The following is an 18787-nucleotide window of genomic DNA, read 5'->3' on the forward strand; positions in this document are numbered from 1 at the left end:
AGAGGAGGGGATGGCAACCCACTCCAGTATTTTTACTTGGAAGATCCCATGGATAGAGGAGCTCAGCAGGCTACAGTCCACAGGGTGACAAAGAATTGTGCATGACAGAAACAACTGAGCACATGCACATGGAATTTCACAGTAGAATTGGCTTACCTGCCATGTTATACCTACATCTATTTGCTCATTTTTTTGAAGTTCCCCTTAGCTTTTTTTTAATGTTTATTTATTTTTGCTGCACTGAGTCATAGTTGCAGTGTGCGTGATCTTTAGTTGTAGCATGTGGTATCTAATTCCTTGACCCAGGATCAAACCCAGAGCCCCTGATTGGGAGTGTGGAGTCTTAGCCACTGGACCACCAGAGAAGTCCCTATTTGCTCAATTTTAGTGTACACAGAATTGTCGTTCATGTTTACATAGGTTCGGTTCTAACTTTTTAATCTTGTTCTTTCTGTCATTTATTTCTCCCATATAATTCAGCTATGTATATCAGGTGTTTTTTTTTTTTAATTTTTATTTATTTATTTTATTTTCTGTGGGCTTCCCAGGTGGTGCTAGTAGTAAAAAATCCATCTGCCTATGCAGGAGACTCGAGAGACACAGGTTTGATCCCATGGTCAGGAAGACCCTCTGGAGGAAGGAATGACAACCCACTCCAGTATTCTTGCCTGGAAAATTCCATGGACAGAAGAGCCTGGCAGACCACAGTCCATTGAGCTGCCATGATAACATGACTGAGCAACTGAGCACATGAAAATACACTTGATAGTCTAAAATGAATTTATTTCAGCTGGAAAATTACTGTTAATGTTGGGAAGGAAACTTGATCTTCAAGTATAACTAGGATCTTTTTAGAGATATTTTAGTATTTTTTTTAAAAAAAAGAAGAGAAAATGTAATAATCAAATATCTGTTTGAATAAGTCTTTTAGGAACCCTATTACATTAAAGCATAAAATAATTTTATGTAAAAATTTCCTTTTCAAAAGCAACATCTGTTGTATTTGAATATCTATGATTTAGACTTGAACAATTGAACTATGTCCTATTTTATTTTCTATACATTAATCAAATATTACTGGAAACCAGAAAAGTATCTCCAGGCAAATATTCTGTGTGAATTTATTTTTACTGAAATTAGCAGTGATAAGGGAGGATATGGGGGAAATTGTTTTAATATAATGTCCTAAATACCAGTGAAATGCATCAACCTATTGACTTCAAGATTATCTACCTATTAGGAAGAAACTGTTTTGAAAATTATCCTATGCTCTCTGTGGAATTAACAATAAACACAGGATTTCTTTAAGTCACAGATCCTGACTGGCATTGCTATTAAAGAAACCATGGTTCTCAGGATTTCAGATGCTGTGTAATACCTACCTATCATCTTTTCCCCAAAGGAACTGTGTAAGTGAATTGCTGGATGAAGAGAGAGATTGTGTGTGTGTGTGTGTGTGTGTGTGTGCATGTGCACATCTCCTCTATTAATGATCTGGCCTAATTATTAATTTCATTATTTTCTGTCACCCAAGCACTAACTCATATGTAGATATATAATAATGCTTTCAAGCAAGATGGATATGAATCTGTTGTGCTTGGGCTGATAATACACTATTTTGCCTTAGTCATTGTACCATGACATGTTGCATTTAAAATCAATTTGATAGTTTGATCACATTTAAAAATGAAAATACTTAGCGTTCTGCTAATGTAGGCATGCATTAAATACTTATAATATCAATTCATTACAAACAAAAATATTGTAATGCTATTGAAAGGTAGATGTGAGGAGAAATGGTGTCCGATTTGTTAAGGCTCTAGCAGCTGAAATATCAAATATTTCAGTTATATGTCAGTCTAAAGATAAAAGACTTTTACTAGTCACAATTGTTATTGTAATTTTAACATTAAGAAAAATTTTAAATACAAATCAACTTATTTTAGTCTTTGATATATGTATTTACTGAGTCTTCAAATGACTAGTTTTTTATTGAAAAAAATTGCAACAAAAAGCAGTTGTTTTTTTTTTTTTTTTTTTTTTTACTCAGTGACTGCTTTATGTAGATTGCAAATTTTAACTCTGATAAGGGAAACATAGCAATGGTTATTTGAAAGATAATTTTTCAGGCTTATTCAGTCAAATATCCATAGAATTAAAGTGGTTGGATTTAGCTTTATTCAGATCTTTATTGATTGATATATTTCATTTCCCCTTGCCCCACCTCCACCATTTGTCACTAAAGATAAAATCATTCCAGTCAACTGTTAACTGTTCCTTTATGGTCATAACTTTTAAAATGGAAAATCTAGTTACCTTTAAATTTGTACATAGACAAAGGATATAAAATTGAATAGCCTCTTCTAATCAATCAAGTAACTGCTGAGACTGTCACTTGTGCTTGGCTCCCTGTCACTTTCTGAATTAGAGTTGGCTAATTGTTTTGAAATATGGAGAATAATTCTTCCTTATCCATGGGCAACATGGATAGCAGCCTTTCCCAGCTGACTCACCATCATTCTCATAAAAAAGGCACTAGAGAAGATAACCAATAAATGTTAATGGTATGCTTTCTGTCTTTTACATCCTTCCCTCTACTAGAGTTTATTCACCTTGAAGAGTGGGGGGAAAAAAAAAAAACTCAATGATTCCTTGACCTATTAGACTGTTTATCTTTTGAAAATGGAATGCCAGACATTGTAATATCTGAGTTTCAAAAGTATTTTAATTTGAGCCTTGTATCCTTAGGATGTTTAAATTTCAATTTGTTCCAGAGAAGAGTCAGAAAACTCTTTTGCTATTTTCTCCACTGTGCCTTCTGATTTGTGATTGAGACGGACTATGAAAGTGCTAGGGTAGAGGAGTGACGAGTGGGGACAGTCAGGAGAGGAAAAAATGGCACTGAATAATCTTTTGACAAGCAAAGTAAATAAAAGAAGGGAGAGAAAAGAGAATATCTTAATCCACTATGTTTTTCAAAGACAAGTAGATTTGCAGGGATCTCCAATTCTGGGTAGCTGTCAATTTTCAGTACAGAGAGTCCTTAATCTTTTTGATTGACATCTACCATTTTTGAGGTTAGTGTGACGTAGGAACTGTGTGTCTCTCTTTTAATAAAGTTCAGAAGTTTAAAATCTGTTAAAAAGAGGCTATTGTATATGATATATCATTTGAATTTTGTTTCCCCTTCTAAAATCATTTGCTAATCTATTAATTTGGAAACTCAAGCTCCTCTTTACAGTAACTTATCTTTGTGGTGATCCTTTTTGTAAAAAAATATCCACTGAGTAAAGTCTTCTGATAGATTATGGGAAGCTGTCACCTAGAAACATCTTTTCTTTTTTTTTAAGCATTATGACATGTAGATATTTATAGACAGCTTGCACCTGCTAAAGAGAAGTGGCACATTGAGAAAATTACTAGAATAATTAAATAAAACACAATATCCTAAACTTTAAGGGTGATAATCTGTAAGCCTTTGACAAAAGTAAATTTGCAGAGGCATGGATTATTTTGACAAGTGCTTGATAAACAGTATAACTCTTCCACACATCTCAAATAATGTCCCATATTTTATATACATATATATGGTGTAGTTTTAATTCACATAATTCATGGAACTAAGAAAAATAAATTTTTGTTTTATCATTTTAATAGTTAAAAATCAGAATGGAAGGCAGCTGTCTTTACCACTGTACCATCAATGTTAAAGAGCAGGATGGAAATAATAGAATTTTGGAGTTAGATAAAGCTTGATTCAAAGTTATGCCTTATCACTTATTCACTATATGATCTGACAAATCTAATCAGTTTATTTCACTCTCACTTGTCTCATTTTTATTATTAGTGTAATAGTCCTTGCATTTCCACAGAGTTGTTTTGAAGATTACATAAGATAATGCGTATAACGTTCCTAAATGGTGCTTGACTTATAGTAGTGGGTGTTCAATAATAGCTTTTGGTTTTTTCTTTTACATTGGCATTGTCCAATGATGAGATACAAAGTAACAATAAACCCCTTCCAGTTCTGGAAAATGTACAATCAAGTGTACTCAAAAATAAGAATATCTTTTACTATTTAAAAATTTGTGGTGACTTCAGTGATGCTTTTCTTTGAAGAGTATTTCATAGGAAAATTTTGGATTTTGAGCTCTCTTTTACATTTTTGAAGCTATATCATGCTTATCATATGATAGTGACACTTGTAGATGAAGAAAATATATTTGCAACTATCATTGTATTACCAGCTAAAAAAAGCAGGAATCTGTTTTACTAAACTTTGCTAAATGTCAAAGTAATACCGAGCTATTAAAGCCTCAAGAAAAAAGCTAATTCATTTCAGTAATGATATCACCTAAAACTGAAGTATCATATAAAAGATAAACAATGCCAAATGGATTTGACTGAGATCAAAAACAGAATCTATTTCTTTTCTTTCATCTTCAGTGTTCCATTTCCTGGGAGTATGACCTTAGTCAAACATCTATTAAAGTTAGCTTTTGATCTCAACCCCCTTTTAGGGTAAAAAAAAAGTCAATCTTTAAATTTTTCTTCTAGAAACAATCACTCTATTGTGTTTAATGTTCCAGTAGTGTGTGAGTAAATAGGATTCTCTGATAGATGTGATAGAAGACTGGTTAAATGGGACAATCATTTTTGTGTCAGAGACAAGAACCAAAAGGAAGCATTTTTAAGAAGCTATTAACAGGAAAAAATCCCCCCAGGTCAGTGGAAGCATGTTAACTGGTCAGTTTGCTGCCTTTTTTAGGTCCTTTGATGAAGATGCCTTGTAATTTGATAACAGATAGCTGTTCATTTGTAATGTAATTTCCTCCTCACTAGTCATAGCTACTCCATGACTAGTCAAGGGAAAACAATTTTTCTCCATAGATATTTTTTAGTAAAAACTTCGTTTAAAAAATATCTTAAAACCACTAGGAAGCATTATATATTTTTCATTCTTTCTTTCATATTTTAAATAAACTATAGGGAAATTTCCATGATACGTAAAAGAAAAAAGAGACATGAGAATACATAGTGATTAGCTGAGTTAAATAGAAAAAAGTGGTGTTTGAGGTCAGTATACATATATGTGTATGTGGGTACGGTTTACCCATCTATATGACTACATTCTGAGTATCAAAGGTCTTTATAATGCTTTTAATAAACCTCTTTCTATGGAATGGTAAATTCATTAGACATATTTATCAAGTACTGCCTACTGCAAGACAGCATTGTGTATCCTGCTATGATTACAAAACTAAAACATCACAACCTTCGTTTTAGGTGGGAAAATGAGGGCTACTTATAGACATACTCATAATAGGCCAGAAAGCAATAATTATGTTCATATGAATGTGTCTATGTAAAGTACTGTGGAAACCTACAAAGAAGAGATTTCCAGTAGTAGGAATTAAAGCTTTTTGGAGTTGATGGCATTAAATTGTGCTTTAAAGATTGTTTAGGCTGCAGTTGTCAAGACAGGAATAAAAGCATTCCAGAGAAAAGATATAATCTACAAAGATGTGAAGCTGAGCTAGTACTGAGTTTGTATGGGCAACAGAGTGTTCAGTCTGATTATAATATGTGGTATATAATGGAAAAAAGTAGAGCTTTACCTGTAGAGATGGGTGGGAACACACTGTGGGAAGTTGTAACTACCTGGACTTTATTCTATAGGCAGTAGTGAACTTCTAAACATTTTTGGTGTGAGTGAGGAATGTGACTATAATGCTATTAAAATATTACTGAGAAATAAGTATTGGATGTACTGCGGGGGAAGAATTAGGGGCTGGGGTATCACTTAGGAAGTTCTTTAGATAGTCAGGCTGAGAAGGAATATAGAACTATAAAAATGTGAGTTGTGAAATTCTTAGTTCATTTTATGGACTCAAAATACCCCTTTTAGATTCATAATGTATGAGTTTGTAGTAATGCTGTTTAAACTCTGGTGCATTTGAAAGTTTGGGAAGCAGAAATTCTAACTAAAATATCTGATTATTTTATACAGAACATTTTAGAATTTTTATGCCTTCAATTCAATTGCAACCAGCCAGAGGAAACTTTTTTTTTTTTTTAATGTGTCAGTCTTTCTTAGATGCATGGCAATTGTAAATATATATATATATATATATATATATATATAGTACATGTAACTAAACTAAGATTCTTTTTATTATTTTTTTTTTAAAGTAGAGAGTAATAACTTGTTAAAAGATGTTTAACTTGGAAGAGTTGAAGGGGCTTCGTTACTGGCATCACTAGAGAATGATGGTATGGAGTGGTGGTACAGATCCCATTGAAATGATAATAGAGAAAGCCATGATTTATGCCACTCTGTTTCTACAAATTACTACAGTATGGAAACAAAGTCTTCCATCCATATCAAAGATATAGGAGGATAACAAAGAAAAAGGAACAAATGAAAGGGAATAAATAGAACATAGTTTAGAGAACTGGAATCTGGGATGATGTTTCTGTTCTTATTTATTGGTTCTAGACATAGTATCTTATTCACAGGAACAAAAGCTGTGGAAATTCACATGTCCCCAAAAGATGGAGCTCCCTGTCTCATCATCAAGATGCTATAGTGTTCCTAACATTTTGCTAGACAATTCTGTCATCATCTATCGCCCAGCTGTGTGTTTATCTCTAGCTATAGCAGTTTTGAGGTCAGACATATTATTACCAAAAATATTTCAAATTCTGACTGGAAAAAAGTTTAAGAAGGAGATAAATTTCCTTATGACTTCTATTTAATTTGATACATTTGAGTTTGTGTGCCCCTTTAGCAACCTGAAGTTATTGGTTGAAGTAAAAAATAATGGTTTGTATCTCTTTCTGAATTTGTTGTTAATTTGTTGTGTGACAGAATTCAGGAAACCAGAAAGAATTTGCCACCTTATGAATCATTCATTAGCCCCCAATTCCATGTTGAATCATTTTTATTGCATGTATATGCTTGTGTGTGTGTGTGTGTGTCCACTATTAATGATCTGGCCTAATTATTTAATTTCCATTTATTTTTCTGCCACCCAGGCACTAACTTGTATACAATCAGATAATAATGCTTTTGAGCAAGATGGATAGGAGTCAGAATTATCCTTTGTAAATCTTTATTCTACTGGGCTATAATGAAATACTGGATGCTTGTAGTTCAAACATGTTTTATAATGACTCAACTGAGGAAAATATTCTCCACAGAAATTTTAGGGGAAAATCATGTTCATTGGATATATTTTTAGTGTTGAGTGGCAATATCTCACAATTTTCTAAATCTTGCCCTTCCAGACAATGATATTGTTCCTAGAAGGTAGCTCTATTTAAAGTAAAATGTCATATGATATAAAAGAATCCTTGTCCATGTCAACACTCCGACAGCCAGGTTTTCTTGGTCTTAAAAATTTAGTGGAGTTTTTATGTGGAAATAATAATACCAAAATTTCTTATTATTCTTGGTTGGTAAAAATGTAATGGACTGATATGTTTCAAAAGTGACAGAAGTCTGAGTTATCACACTGCATTTTATGAGGCAAAATAATGTAAGCTTTGAAAAATAATCTTGCCAGATACCTTGTGTCTTTTAAGATTCCAGAATAAGAGCCAGGTTCTCATGGTACTTATTTACTCTCCCTTGTAACTCATATGACAAATGTTCATGTCGTTGTTGGTTTTTTCAGGTAACCTCAAGTAATTACACATTCTGATAGCCAATAGAGACATAGTTACCTATCTATCTAAAAACATGTAGGAAAATGGACTCTGAGAGAGAGGGAGAGGATGGGAAGATTTGAGAGAATGGCATTTAAACATGTAAAATATCATGTATGAAACGAGTTGCCAGTCCAGGTTCAATGCACGATACTGGATGCTTGGGGCTGGTGCACTGGGACGACCCAGAGGGATGGTGTGGGGAGGGAGGAGGGAGGAGGGTTCAGGATGGGGAACACATGTATACCTGTGGCGGATTCATTTTGACATTTGGCAAAACTAATACAATTATGTAAAGTTTAAAAAATAAAATAAAATTTAAAAAATAAATAAATAAATAAAAACTAAAAAAAAATAAAAAATAAAAACATGTAGGAAAATATACATATAATTGAATATTATTATTATCATAGTGGATATAATTTAGACTTTTTCCCTTTGTCTATATACCTTCAGAGTTTTATAATTAATCTCTTTAAAGTTTTATGTTTAAAAGAATTAACATTCACATTTATTTAAATATTATACAAATGGAAGCCTCTGAGATGTGACCATAAATTTATTCATGCATTTCGATCAGTATACCTATGGCTAACTTCATGTGCTTCTTAAATTTCAAATAAGACTAATTCTGTTGCAATTTTTTGACATAATTATGTTTAATATTACATATTGCTTTGCCTTCTAAAACAGATGCTTGACATATACTGCTTCAGTAAGCATAAGCATAAGCATAAGCTAACGATAAAGAATGGCATCATCAGACAGCGAAAGTAAAACAAAACAGAACTATTGGCAGTTTGTATTTGAGTGAACCATCTCTTTCCCCATTTCTCATGTTTGTTGCCATGTCTTGGTGGGAGGGTCAGGCAGAATGTGATTGTGGAAACAGTGGAAAAGAGACCTTCTACTAGAGAATCATGCAAAATTACTATTGTTCAGCAACTAAATTAGACCTTTTCCTGCCTCCTGGCCCTGTCCCTTCAAATACACATTTAATTATTCTGCAGTCGTTTACTAGGCACTACCAAGTATGTGTCCAACTCTTTGCGACCCCATGGACTGTAGCCTACCAGGCTCTGAGGAGCCTCTCAGTCCATGGAATTTTCCAGGCAACAGTACTGGAGTGGGTTGCCATTTCCTTCTCCAGGGGATCTTCCCAACCCAGGGATCAAACCTGGGTCTCCTGCACTGCAGGCAGACGCTTTACCATCTGAGCCACCAGGGAAGCCTCCTTACTTACTTACTTACTTACCAAGTACCCACTACTATGTCAAGCACCAAGGAATGTAAGAAAGTTAAGAATAATATAGAAAATAATAATACATAATTTCTTCAAGTAAAGAGATTGCAGCCTATATAGGAGCAACATGATTAACATATAATTATAATTATATATACACAATGCATATAACATATTATATATATATATATAAGCATACATTACCATATGTAAAATAGATAGCCAATGAAAATTTGCTGTGTGACTCAGGGAACTCAAACCAGGGCTTGGTAACAACCTAGAGGGGTACAATGGGGAGGGGTGTGGGAGGGATGTTCAAGTGGGAGGGGACATAGGCAAACCTATGGCTGATTCATGTTGATGTTTGGTAGAAATCTACACAGTACTGTAAAGCAATTATCCTTCAATTAAAAATAAATTTTAAAAAATGAATACATAACAACTCAATAAATGACTATCTTGGAAGTAATTTTTCCATGTAGACTCATTGAAAGTTAATGAATTGAATCGCCAGTCCAGGTTCGATGCAGGATACAGGATGCTTGGGGCTGGTGCACTGGGATGACCCAGAGGGATGGTATGGGGAGGGAGGTGGGAGGGGGCTTCAGGATTGGGAACACGTGAATCTCATATTTTTAAAGACAATATTTTTAGAGCAGTTTTAGGTTTAAATTTGAGAGAAAAGTATAGAGATTTCCTGGATACTCTATACTATCCCGATTTCTCCCCTACATCCTCACAAAAACAGACTCTCTATCAATATCACTCAGCAGAATGGTGCATTAGTTACTAAGGATAAACTACATCATTATAATCCAAAGTCTATACTTTACCTTAGAGTTCATTCTTGGTACTGTGCATTCTGTTGTTTTGGGCAAATGAATGACATACATGCACCATTATGATATTACACAGTATTTTCATTGCCCTAAAAATGCCATGATCTCCCTATTTGTCCCCATCCTCATCCCTGACAACCACTTATCTTTGCATTATTTCAGTGATTTGTCCTTTTTTAGTTGGAATCACATAGTATATAGCCTTCTCAGACTGGTTTCTTTCACTTAGTAATATGTATTAAAGTTCCTTCATGTCTTTTCTTGACTTGCTAACTCATTTGTTTGTAGCACTAAATAATATTCCATTGCCTGGATGTACCACATTTTATTTTTTCCATTTACCTATTGAGGGACAACATGGCTGCTTCCATGAACCTAATTTTTAAGACAAGAATATTGATTCTGAAAGAGGGTAATATAGGCATATAACTAGCTATAGAAAAGTCTTATGGACTCTGTGAGAGAGGGAGAGGGTGGGAAGATTTGGGAGAATGGCATTGAAACATGTAAAATATCATGTATGAAACGAGTTGCCAGTCCAGGTTCGATGCACGATTCTGGATGCTTGGGGCTGGTGCACTGGGACGACCCAGAGGGATGGAATGGGGAGGGAGGAGGGAGGAGGGTTCAGGATGGGGAACACATGTATACCTGTGGTGGATTCATTTTGACATTTGGCAAAACTAATACAATTATGTAAAGTTTAAAAATAAAATAAAATTTAAAAAAAAAAGAAAAGAAAAGTCCAATTTTAACATGTATCCCTTCAGATTCCTCATGCAGTATTTTTAAAATCATGATTTGGGACATAATTTTTCACATGAGAGAAACACTCTCCTTGCAATTTTCTCAGGTCTTTCTTGATGTTATATGTTACATCTTGACTATTATAAATATGCAGATTATCATAAAGAGGTTTTTTTTTGTTTTGTTTTTTTTTTTACCAACCATTGTTTCTAGATGCTTTGGTAGATTTTAGGGGTTTAATTTAAGTCATACATAAATATTTAGGCTGCAAATGTTATACTGTTAAACACAGATAACAGAATCATCGTAGTAGCTCTCTGGGCAACAGAACATGGCAATGTTTGAGGACTACTATATAGAAGATTGGAGAATGTATCTCACACCTGATTCTCTGGCACTTATGGCATATACAAGTGAAAACCATCTACTTACAAGTCATGAGTGGCAGTCATCTTTTGGAAACCAATTACCTTTACAGAAGGTGATTTGGAATCAAGTTTAATATTCTCATTGTTGTTGTTGTTGAGTTGCTAAGTCGTGTCAGACTGCAACCCCATGGATTGTATGTGCCAGGCTCCTCTGCCATCCACTATCTCCCAGAGTCTACTCAAATTCATGTCCATTGAGTTGGTGATACTATCTAACCATCTCATCCTCTGCTGTCCCCTTCTCCTTTTATCTTCAATCTTTCTCAGCATCAGGGTCTTTTCCAATGAGTTGGCTCTTTGCATTGGGATGGCCAAAGTATTGGAGCTTCAGCTTCAGCATCAGTCCTTCCAGTGAACATTAAGGGTTGATTTTCTTTAAGATTGACTGGTTTGATCTTTGTGCCGTCTAAGGGACATTCAGGAGTCTTCTCCAGAAGCACAATTTGAAATCATCAATTATTCAGTATTTGGCCTTCTTTATGGTCCAACTTTCACATCTGTACCCCACTGTCAGGTTGGTTTATTTCTCTCACTCAGTTCTTATCTCATTCTAATTAAGATTTGGAACAACAGACTAATTACAGCTCAAGCAGGCAAGATTTATCTGATCCTGTCTCCTCTTAGCAAGGATCTAAAACAACAAACTGGTTTACAGCTCAGTTACAGCTCAAGCAGACAGATCTTTTATTAAACAGAAGCAGATAGTACATTCCCAAGATGTGGGAGTGGGCTGACCCTGAAGGAGTGGTCACAATGCTTCTTGGCTTCCCTTTTTATATGCCCGGTCTCATTCTCTTGTTTCTGCCCTGTGCAAAATGCAAATAGTCATACACCTAAGGCTAATCAGAGAAAGGGGCATATCTAGGTACATGCAAAATAATGCCTTTGCATATTCATCTAGATGGGCGTGGACTGAGAGTTTTGATTGACAGTTGCAAGTTACATAGCAATAGGCTCTATTGCACAGGTCTTTCCCATACATAATTCAGTCTGTTATAATCAGATGTATGTATGTATAGAATATTTAAGAAGCTTTATTCTAGCTGCATAAGGTTACTTGAGGACACAGCTATACATCAAGGGTGCATGTGCTAGAGTTGGGGAAGCCCCAGTGGTTAGTTTGTATCCAGTGTGTGCCTAGGGTGCATGTGCAGGAGTTGGAAAAGTCTCTGGTTATTTTTGTAGTCTATCTGTGAGCTCTGCAGGGTGTGTCAGGTGGGGTTTAGAGATCAGTTTGCATCCTTTTCAGCTAGGCCCCCTCCTTGTCCATGCCTATCTTGCTACCTACCATGACTACTGAAAATAATGTAACTTTGACTATACAGACTCTCTCCAAAGTGATTTCTCTGCTTTTTAATATGCTGTCTAGGTTTGTCATAGCTTTCCTTCCAAGGAGCAACTGTCTTTTAATTTCATGGCTACAGTTAACTTCCTCAATGAATTTGGAGCCCAAGAAAATAAAATCTGTCACTACTTCAGTTTTTCTGCTTCTGTTTGCCACAAAATGGTGGGACTGAATGCTGTGAGATTAATTTTTTGAATGTTGAGTTTCAAGCCAGCTTTTTCACGGTCCTCTTTCACTCTGACCAAGTGTCTCTTTAGTTCCTCATTAATTTCTGCCATTAGAGTTGTATCATCTGCATATCTGAGGTTGTTGATATTTCTCCAGGCAATCTTGATTCCAGCTTGTGATTCATCCAGACTGGCATTTCACAGATTGTACTCTGCAATCTGTTAAATAAGCAGGGTTACATATGGCTGACAATATACAGCCTTGTCATACTCCTTTCCCAATTTGGATCCACTCCATTGTTCCATGTCTAGTTCTAACTGTTGCTTCTTGACCCGCATACAGGTTTCTCAGCAGACAGGCAAGGTGGTCTGTTGTTCCCATCTCATTAAGAATTTACCAGAGTTTGTTGTGATCCACACAGTCAAAAGCTTTAGCGTAGTCACTGAAACAGAAGTACAGGTTTTACTGGAGCTCCCTTACATTCTCCATGATCAAATGAATGTTGGCAATTTGATCTGATTCCTCTGCCTCTAGAAAACCCAGCGTGTACATCTGGAAATTCTTGGTTCACATAGTGCTGAAGCCTAGCTTGAAGGAATTTGAGAAAAACCTTGCTAGTGTGTGAAATGAGCACAACTGTATGGTAGTTTCAACATTCTTTGACATTGTGTTTCTTTGAGATTGGAATGAAAACTGACCTTTTCCAGTCCTATGGCCACTGCTAAATTTTCTAAGTTTGCTGACATATTGAGTACAGCATGTTAACAGCATCATCATTTAGGCTTTTAAATAGCACTACTGGGCTTCCATCACCTCCATTATCTTTGTTCATAGTAACAACTCCTAAGGCCCACTTAACTTCACACTCCAGGCTGTCCAGCTGTAGGTGAGTGACCACACGATTGTGTTTATCCAGGTCATTGAGACATTTTTTTTTTTTTTTTTTGGTATAGATCTTCTGTGTATTCTTGCCGCCTCTTCTTAACCTCTTCTGCTTCGATTAGATCCTTACTGTTTTGTCCTTTATCATGCCCATCCTTGCATGAAATGTTCCCAAGATATCTCTAATTTTCTTGAAGAGATCTCTAGTCTTTCTCACTCTATTATTTTATTCTATTTATTAGCATTGTTCATTTAAGAAGGCCTTCTTATCTCTCCTTGCTATTCTCTGGAACTCTGCATTCAGTTGAGTATATGTTTCCATTTTTCCCTTATCTTTCACTTCTCTTCTTTCCTCAGCTATTTGTAAAGGCTCTTCAGTCAATCATTTTGCCTTCTTACATTTCTTTTTCTTTGGAATGGTTTTCATCACTGCCTCCTGTAGAATGTTAGGAACTTCTATCCATAGTTCTTCAGGCACTCTATCTATCAGACCTAATCCCTTGAATCTATTCATCACCTCCACTGTGTAATCATAAGGGATTTGGTTTAGGTAATGCATGAATGACCTAGTGGTTCTCCATACTTTATTCAATTTAGACCTGAATTTTACAATAAGGAGCTCATGGTCTTTGCATAGTCAACTTCAGGTCTTGTTTTAACTGACAATACACAGCTTTTCCATCTTTGGCTGCAAACAATATAGTCAATCTGATTTCAGCGCTGACCTTCTGGTGATGTCCATGTGTAGAGTGGCCTCTTGTGTTGTTGGATGAGGGTGTTTGCTGTGATTAGTGTTCTCTTGATAAAACCCTGTTACCTTTTGGCTTGCTTCATCTTGTAATCCAAGGACAAACTTACCTGTTTTCCAGATATCTCTTGACTTCCTACCTTTTCAATCCAATCCCATATGATGTAAATGACATCCTTTTTTGGTGTTAGTTCTAGAAGGTCTTGTAGGTCTTCAGAGAACCATTCAGTGTTAGCTTCTTTGACAGTAGTGGTTGGGGCATAGACTTGGATTACTGTGATGTTGAATGGTTTGTCTTGGAAAGGAACTGAAATTATTCTATCATTTTTAGATTGCAACCAAGTACTGCATTTCAGACTCTTTGTTGACTATGAGGGCTACTCCATTTCTTCTAAGGGATTCTTGCCCACAGCAGTAGATATGGTCATCTGAATTAAATTCACCCAATTCCCATCCATTTTAATTCACTCATTCCTAAGATGTAAATGTTCATTTTCTCTGCTGGCTCAGTGATAAATAATCTACCTGTTAATGTGGGAGACACTGTTTCAATCCCTGGGTCAGGAAGATCCCCTAGATTAGGAAAAGTCAACCTACTTTAGTATTCTTGCCTACGAAATTCCAGGACAGAAAAGGCTGGTTAGCAACAGTGAATGAGTCTGTATCACAAAAGAGTCAGACGTGACTTAGTGTCTAAACAACAATATTCTTGTAGTAGCAATTTGATACCTTTTAATGAACACAAAATACATTTGAGTTTTCATTAGCTGCTACACAGGAGTTAGCACTTCAGCTCAATGTTAGACAAAATTACATTTTTGTTTGAGGCTAAATTCCAATTTCTTCTATTTCTAAAGGAAAATGGATAGGAAGTTTTCCTCTTGAATTTGCCTTCTAGACAAAAAATATTTTACTTTATCTAACTCTTAAGCATGTTGCTGGTTTTTCACACAGGCAAAAATAGCTTTCCAAAATGCAGCAGGAAGAAAAGTCTTATAGTTGCAGTGAGCAGAACAAACCAAGTAGAGAAAATGAAATTTCATAATAATCACTGATCACTTTTTCATATTAATATCCTCAGTGATAAGTCTATCTCTCCTAAACACATTCTGAGTTCCTGAAATACACATTTCAAAAATGCATTTAGTAAATTGAATTTCCTTTTACTATGGAAGCTATCTTAAGAGAAACTTGATATTTGTTATAAATTTGAACTTGGCTAGGTTGGTTTCTCTTTCTCTCCCATTAATTCTGTTAACACTCTCTCCTTTCTATTAATTGGTGATACCTGCTGCAGTGCAGTACCAAATCATTTAAATGCATGTTTCACTTTGATTGATTACTGCTATTATTGATTTGCAAATTAAAAGTAAATTTAGTTAATGGATCACTATTTTTTTTAGCTTTCTTCTAGGAATATGACTCTTGTGTGTGGCTGCATGTTTCTGTAAATTAAAGTTCAAATGGCTATATGTTATATTGTATATATCCTTGCTGGCACCATTGTTAGAGTAAAGGACGTTTTAAAATAGAAGTTAATTTTGCCTAACATGCATGACTGTGGCTCAGATCATGAACTCCATATTGCAAAATTCAGACTCAAATTTGAAGAAAGTAGGGAAAACCACTGGGCCATTCAGGTCTAACTTAAATAAAATCCCCAGTGAATATACAGTGGAAGTGACAAATAGATTCAAGTTCTGATATAGAGTGTGCATGAATAACAATGGATGGAAGTTTGTAACATTGTACAAGAGGCGGTGATCAAAACCATCCCCAAGAAAAAGAAATGCAAAGAGGCAAAATGGTTGTCTGAGGAGGCATTACAAATAGCTGAGAAAAGAAAAGAGGTGAAAGACAAAGGGGAAGAGGAAAGATATGCCTATTTGAATGCAGAGTTCCAAAAAATAACAAGGAGAGATAAGAAAGCCTTCCTCAGTGATCAAAGAAATAGAGGAAAACAATAGAATGGGAAAGACTAATGATTGCTTCAAGAAAATTAGAGATACCAAGGGAGCATTTCATGCAAAGATGGGCACAATAAAGGACAGAAACAGTATGGTCCTAACAGAAGCAGAAGATAAGAAGAGAGGGCAAGAATCCAAAGAACTGTGCAAAAAAGGTCTTAATGACCCAGATAACCTTGATGGTGTGATCACTCACCTAGAGCCAGACATCCTGGAGTGTGTAGTCAACTGGGTCTTAGGAAGCATCACTATGAACAAAGCTAGTGGAGGTGATGGAATTCCAGTAGAGATATTTCAAATCCTGAAGATGATGCTGTGAAAGTGTTGCACTCAGTATGCCAGCAAATTTAGAAAACTCAGCAGTGGCCATAGGACTGGGAAGGTCAACTTTCATTACAATCCCAAAGAAAGGCAATGCCAAAGAATGTTCATACTACTGTACAATTGCACTTATTTCACATGCCAGCAAAGCAATGCTAAAAATTCTCCAAATGAGGCTTCAACAGTATGTGAACTGAGAACTTCCATATGTACTAGTTGAATTTAGAAAAGGCAGAGGAACTGGAAATCAAATTGCCAACATGCGTTGGATCACAGAAAAAGCAAGATAATTCCAGAAAAACATCTACTTCTTCTCCATTGACTACTTAAAGCCTTTGACTGTGTGGATCACAAGAAACTGTGGGAAATTCTTCAAGAGATGGGAATTCCAGACCACCTTACCTGCCTCCCGAGAAATTTATATGCAGGTCGAGAAGCAACAGTTAGAACTGGACATGGAAAAATGGACTTGTTCAAAATTGGGAAATAAGTATGTCTAGGCTGTATATCGTCACCCTGCTTATTTAACCTACATAGAGTACATCATGAGAAATGTTGGACTGGGTGAATCACATGCTGGATTCAAGATTTCCAGGAGAAATATCAGAAATCTCAGATATGCAGATGACACCACCCTTATGGCAGAAAGTGAAGGGGAACTAAAGAGCCTCTTGATGAAGGTGAAAGAGGAGATTGAAACAGCTGGCTTAAAACTCAACATTCATAAAACTAAGATCATGGCATCCGGTCCCATCACTTCATGGCAAATAGATAGATCAATCAGTGACAGACTTTATTTTCTTGGGCTCCAGAATCACTGCAGATGGTGACTGCAGCCATGAAATTAAAACAACTTGCTCCTTTGAAGAAAAGCTATGGCAAACCTAAACAGCATATTGAAAAGCAGAGACATTGCTTTACTGACAAAAGTTCATCTAGTCAAAGGTATGTTTTTTTCTGGTAGTTATGTATGGATGTCAGAATTGGACGATATAGAAGGCTGAGCCCCGAAGAATTGATGCTTTCAAACTGTGTTGTTGGAGAAGACTCTCGAGAGTCTCTTGGAGTGCAAGATCAAACCAGTCAATCCTAAAGGAAATCAGTCCTGAATATTCGCTGAAAGGACTGATGTTGAAGCTGAAGCTTCAATACTTTGTCCACTTGATGCAAAGAGCTGACTCATTAGAAAAGACTGTGTTGCTGGGAAAGATTGAAGGCAGGAGGAGATGGGGGACGGCAGAGGATGAGATGTTTTTATGGCATCAGCGACTCAATGGACATGAATTTGAGCAAGCCCTGGAGTTGTTGAAGGACAGGGAAGCCTGTCGTGCTGCAGTCCATAGGATCATAAAGTGCTGGACATGACTGAGCAGCTGAACAACAAACAGCAACACATATAACACAAAACTTAAAATCTTTCTTTGAGCAACTATGGGAGAAAATAACCACATATTTTGCAGTATCCCAGAAGTTAATATTTTTTTTTCTTCTTTTACATCCATGTTAATCTGTTTTTAATTTGTAAGAGATCACTAACTTGACCAATTATGTTTTCTCTTCCTCTGATAAAATATACATTGTATAAAGTCTACAATTTTAACAATTGTATGACTACTATTCAGTGGCATTTAGTACAGTCACACTGTTGTGCAACTATCACCAAAAATATTGACCACTCCACAAATTCACATTTTATCTTTGTGCAGGGGCCATGGTAGTTTTCTCTGTTTTGTCCTAATTTTAGTATATGAACTATTGAAGCTGACACCCACATATATTTTTTAAAGTGTCAATAATATCTATGAAATTAAATATAAAAAGTAAAATAAGTTGACTAGTACAACAGTTTTCAAGGTCATTCTGGTATATGAAGTGTTAGCTTTTAATTATTTCTGTAGCTTTTGGAAGTTGACTGATATCTGAGAGTCTATATTTCATAGACTAGTAGCTTGGTGTCTTATTTGGTGGGATGGTCTATATGAGAAAATCCTGCACTTGAGGACGGAAGGGCTGTGGAAGGTGCTGCTTCAACTTGTCTTGGGTCCCCGGCTTCCTGGGAATAGCTACTCTTTGCCCTAATGTCAGAAATTGGAGGTGTTTTGTTACCATTAATCTATGTCTAATGCAACCCTCCCATAGACTTACAATGATATTTGCTGGATGTGCCAATTCTTGTTTGAAAATCAGACCAATTGGAGGTCAGGGCTGCAAGACCTTAGAAATTATCTTGACATGTCTACTCTATAATACTATATAAAAATGCTTAAATAAAGTACCTAGGGACATGTATAACCTATAAGAACTTGTGTGTACCATTTGAAGAATTTTTATAGCTCAAATTTTCATGAAAAAGAAATGGTCTATTGAGAGGTACCAACAATATAATAAT

General features: G+C 35.7%; 1 protein-coding gene and 1 non-coding gene across 2 annotated transcripts in view; one reads left to right on the forward strand and one right to left on the reverse strand.

The window, feature by feature from the left end:
• The window catches only part of DACH2 (dachshund family transcription factor 2), a 798816-nt gene that overhangs the window by 453041 nt on the left and 326988 nt on the right, over window positions 1-18787 (forward strand). The gene's annotated exons all lie outside the window — the stretch shown is intronic.
• LOC112582393 lies at window positions 18060-18162 on the reverse strand. Its single transcript, XR_003106932.1, has one exon. It is a non-coding gene; the product is annotated as a U6 spliceosomal RNA (small nuclear RNA).

This window comes from Bubalus bubalis, chromosome X (assembly GCF_019923935.1).
Source record: "Bubalus bubalis isolate 160015118507 breed Murrah chromosome X, NDDB_SH_1, whole genome shotgun sequence".
Taxonomy (NCBI): Eukaryota; Metazoa; Chordata; class Mammalia; order Artiodactyla; family Bovidae; genus Bubalus; species Bubalus bubalis.